This window comes from Ricinus communis, chromosome 9 (genome assembly GCF_019578655.1).
Source record: "Ricinus communis isolate WT05 ecotype wild-type chromosome 9, ASM1957865v1, whole genome shotgun sequence".
Classification (NCBI taxonomy): Eukaryota; Viridiplantae; Streptophyta; class Magnoliopsida; order Malpighiales; family Euphorbiaceae; genus Ricinus; species Ricinus communis.
This window is the reverse complement of record NC_063264.1, coordinates 26,792,140-26,797,099: the sequence shown is the minus strand read 5'-3', so window position 1 is coordinate 26,797,099 and position 4,960 is coordinate 26,792,140. Positions and strand designations below refer to the sequence as shown.

General features: G+C 36.6%; 1 non-coding gene across 1 annotated transcript; it reads right to left on the bottom strand.

The window, feature by feature from the left end:
- Nucleotides 1–651: 651 nt before the first annotated feature.
- LOC112535631 lies at nt 652–758 on the bottom strand. The gene has a single exon (XR_003079716.1). It is a non-coding gene; the product is annotated as a small nucleolar RNA R71 (small nucleolar RNA).
- Nucleotides 759–4,960: the final 4,202 nt, after the last annotated feature.

The window sequence follows — 4,960 nt, the reverse complement described above, 5'->3', positions numbered from 1 at the left end:
TTAGTAATTCAAAAGCTAATGATTTAGCATTTTTATTTTTTTATTATTTGATTTATCTTGGTTGTGTTTGTGTTTACTGAAGGTACCTGAATTTATGTATGACCCGAGCTAGTTCAATAAAACTATTCGCTTACGAACCAGAGTTGGAAAGAACTTTGAGGAAGCATCACAAAGAAGAATAAGGATGAGGTTTAGCCAAAACGGTGGAGGAGTTATAAAATCAGAATAAAAAAGGAGAACTAAACCAAGAAGAGGAAATATAGAATGGCAGCTCCGCCTAGGGAGAGAATCATGCAAGAGTATGCATGACCAACTCCTAATAGGGCTATATTGAGTATTGTGAGGCCGAATATTGTGGCAAACAACTTTGAGATCAAGTCTAACATTATTTAGATAGTGCAAAACAATTGCATGTTTGACGGTTTACCCAATGAGGATCCAAACACCGATTTGGATGATTTTCTAGAGATTTGTTATACCTTTAAGATTAATGGGGTATTGGATGATGCTATTCGATTGAGGCTATTCTCATTCTCATTGAGGGATAAGCCAAATATGTGGTTGAAATCATTTCCAGCTAGGGTATTTACGACTTGGAATCAACTGGCCGAGAAATTCTTAGAGAGGTACTTTCCACCTTTTAAGACGACGAAGTTGAGAAATGACATAGCAGGATTTCTTCAGCAAGAGAATGAGACGTTGTACGATTGTTGGAAACATTTTAAGGATCTACTGAGGAGCTGTCCACACCATGGTTTACCTTTATGGCTACAAATTCAGATATTCTTTAATGGACTGAATCACACAAGTAAACAGTCTATTAATGCTGCAACAGGTGGATCATTAAACAATAAGACACTCAAGCAAGCTATGGATCTTATTGAGGATATGGCAGTCACGAACTATCAAAGTCAAGATTGCCAAAATGGCAATACTTTTGCTAAGCCGGAGCAAATTGATTATGTGGGTAATGCCTCGGGCTAATAGAACAATCCCTACAAGAATACTTATAATCCAGGGTGGAGAAATCATCCAAATTTCTCTTGGGAGAATCAGAATCAATGAAGACCTCCACCACAAGGATTTCAATAGCAAAACCAGCAGTAGGCTCCTTTTAGAAGGAGTAATTTAAAGGAGATGATGGAGAAATTCATCTAAGCTTTTGAATCAAGGTTTTAATCTACAAAAATTACTCTTAGGAACCAACAAGCTTCAATTCACAATTTAGAGAATCAAATGGGATAGATTGCAAAGCTTTTGAGTGAAAGGCCTCAAGAAAGCTTGCGTAGTAACACACAGACAAATCCTAGAGAGCAATCAAGGTCATTACCTTGAGAAGTGGAAAACAATTGGGAACCGAAAGAAAGCAAGCAGAAATCTGATACGATTGAAGAGGTAGTTAAAGAAGAGAAGGGTATAGAGGCTAAAGTAGAAGAAAAAGTAGAAGCAACACTAAAGCCTATCCCTTTTGTGAAGGAGTATAAACTAAGCGTACCATTTCCAGCCTATCTTCTGAAGGACAAATTGGATACAAAATTTAGTAAGTTTCTTGAACTCTTTAAGTAATTGCATATTAACATATCTTTTATGGAAGCTCTATCACAGATCCCTAAGTATGTGTCAATGGTGCAACTGTCGGAGAAGAGCTCGACGATCATTCAGATGCGATTACTAAAGAAGCTAAAAGACCTAGGGAATTTTACTATCCCTTACTTTATTTGTAATTTAAATATTGATAATGCACTTGCTGAATAGCAGTTTTATTTATCAATATATATGGTCGTGCACTATCAATAATAATTTTTCTTTAGAATTTGGATACTTGATTGACCCACTTACTTCTATTTTGTCAGTATTTTCGAGAATTAGCCCGTTTGTGCATCTTTCTCTCATGCTTTCCGTTGGTCAATAAACAATCTCTTTATAGTTCTTCACTACTCGTACAGGCTTGATAGAGTTAAGCTGTCTCGAGGGAATCATTTAGTATTAGTATTATGCCTTATAAATTATTTAAGAAACTAGGACTAGGAGAACCTAAACCAACATTCATGAGTGTTCAGTGCAATACCCAATTTTTCAAATAAATAAATAAATAAATAATAGTAATAATAATTATATAAAAAAATATATATTTTCTTTCTCTTTTTTTTCCTTCCCCTCCTCTCTCTCCATTTTTCCTTTTCTTTCCTTCTTTCTTTCCTCCCTCTCCCTCCTCTTTCCCTCCCCCTCTCCCCTCTTCCCGCCGGCTGCCTCTCCCTCTCCCCTCTCCGTGTGCACCGTTCAGGCCGCTGTTGCTCCCGCATCTCCTCCTTCTCCTTTCTTCTTTCCCCAGCATCGTCAAGGGTGAGGAGGTTGCCATCGTCGGTTCGGCCTCCTGCCGGCGTGCTTTCGGCGATCCGATGCTGGAAATGGACTCCCCACCTTCGAAAACCTCAGGAACGACCTCTCTTGCCATAAAAATCCCCATCGGCAGCCTCGGGAAGCGTCACCGATGCAGCATCTTTCCGGCCCCGATCCGGTGCCTTCCGGCCACTTTCCGGTTATACTTCCGGACTCCCCGCAACTAGAGCTTCGTGTAGGTGCTTCCAGATTCGAATTCTCATACCGTTGGCAGGACCAGCTTCCGGACCCCAGTGTTTTTTGGACGCGCAAAATATTACAATTTCGACTCGGTATAATTTTATTTATACTCTAAAAATTATGTTATAATTTTTAGAAAAATATTGTGTATTAATTATATGTGATGGATAATTTAAAAATTTATTGAATTTAATTAATTGTGTTATGGTGTGTTGTGGAGTCAGGAAAAAAATAATGCAGTTCTTATGGCTCGACTCATGTTATTTAATTGTGGTATATTTATTGTGTCTTTGGCAGGTTCTAGACCCGTTTTAGGGGGGTAAAGGTCCGTAATTTAGGGGAAGTTCTACCGAATTTTCGATAGATTTCTCGAGTCTAAACTAATTTTAGACAGTCTAATCTAAGGGTCTAGGCCTAGAAAAAATTTAAGAATATCTATTAATTGAGCGTTTTCATGAATAGATAATCAATCCTTCCCGCCAGCTCCACCCGAGGCATAGGAGCGGACTGCGGAGCGCCTCAGAACTGTGAGTTAAAAGTCATATAATCTCTATACTATTATCAAGTCTAAATTTAATATGCTACTTTAGAAATTATGTTTAATATGATTATTAGTATCACAATATATATAATTTTATTTAATTATTAATTACTGAGAATAATTTTAGTATTACTATCAGTAATATTAAATCGTTATTTTGATACTTAATGTTATATTAATACAATCATTATTATTATTTCCACACATAAATTGCATGTTTGCTTTCCCTGAATTTCTAAATCCTTATTTCGGTATGTGTTGAATGATTATGTTAGATTATGATTATTATATATGTGTTGATTGTGATATTGGGATGAGGCTTTAGTAGAACATGCCATTTGATGGATTACATCAGGACCGCGTGCGCACTAGTAATGATTAAAGACAGGTAACAAGGTTATTATAGATTTTTGCGCTAGTCGACTATAACTCTCTGGGCTGTGAAAGTTGACTGCAGGAGAAAGGTCCCTGGTCGAGCAATGCTCTCTGGGCACCGGCTTAGTTGGGAATCAAGTGTTCAGGCTGGATGTAAGGACCCTGGTTGAGCTTCGCTATCTGGGCGCCAGACCTATTGAAATTAAGAGAGCCTAAAGGTTGCTAGTAATTGGGATTAAGGTTTTACTGAGCCACTCGTCCCACAAATGTTAAAATGTATTTTATTTTTAAGATTATGGAATGATTATAGTATAACTCGTATTTGATGTACATGACATGTTATACTGATGTAATAATTATTATTTTCTAAGAAGACCGCAACAGTCATAAGATTATTTGATTTTAACTCACTCCTGAGACTGACAGTCTCAGTTTTATTTTTCAAGTGACAGTTAGAGTTCTTCGTCGTCCTACATTGTGACAGTCCGACTTCTTCTCATCGGGCTTTTTTGTAAATAATTTGTACTTCCATATTTTAAATTATTTTATACTCTAGACCTTTCGTAGTAGAGTACTTTTAAATTTATTGTGATTATTCTGGTCCATGATGGACGTGGGATGTTACAAAATCAGTTAGAATTATTTATGGTATGTCAGTCATGATTAATTATATTTTATTAATTTATTTTTAAATTTTGGTCTGTAAGCCTTACTACGAGATTCGGTGGTCCTAAGCCTATCCATTTCCTAGTGCCGGTCACGGACTCACATATTGGGTCATGACATTCAGCTAGCTGATAAATCTATTGTATATCCTAGGGGTATCATTGAAGATGTGTTAGTAAAGGTTCAAAAGTTTATTTTTTTTATAGATTTTATGATCATGAATATGGATGAGGATGTTGATGTTTTCCTTATCCTTGGCAGACCCTTCCTTGCTACAGCTAGAGCCATTATTGATGTTCATAATGGTAAGCTTATTCTTAGGGTAGGGGATGAATAATTGACCTTTCAAACCCTTAATGGCATGAAACACCCACTTGCACTTCATGATATGGATTCTAGTGATGATATGATAGAGCATGAAATTGTCAATCTAATTTTATCTATTATAGCTAAAGATCCTCTTGAGTTGTGTCTTGTGTAGAAATAGGAAGAATTGGAAACATCAGAAGCTATTGAGCAGTTAACCTATCTAGAGGTTGGGAAATCGATAAAGAAGCGGGCATTTGAAGCTATTGAGATGCCCAAGAAAGAAAGAATGAAGCCTCCTATTAAATACCTGCCAACTTTGAAGCTTAAACAGTTCCCATCTCATTTAGAATATGTAGTTTTGATGGAGATGGTGGTATGGAGGACTGAACCACCGCTTTGTTCTAGCATTTGAGCGAACTTTTAATTTGATTTGTTTCTATATCTTTTATTTTATTTTAGATGATTGTACTTAATTAGGATATTTATGAT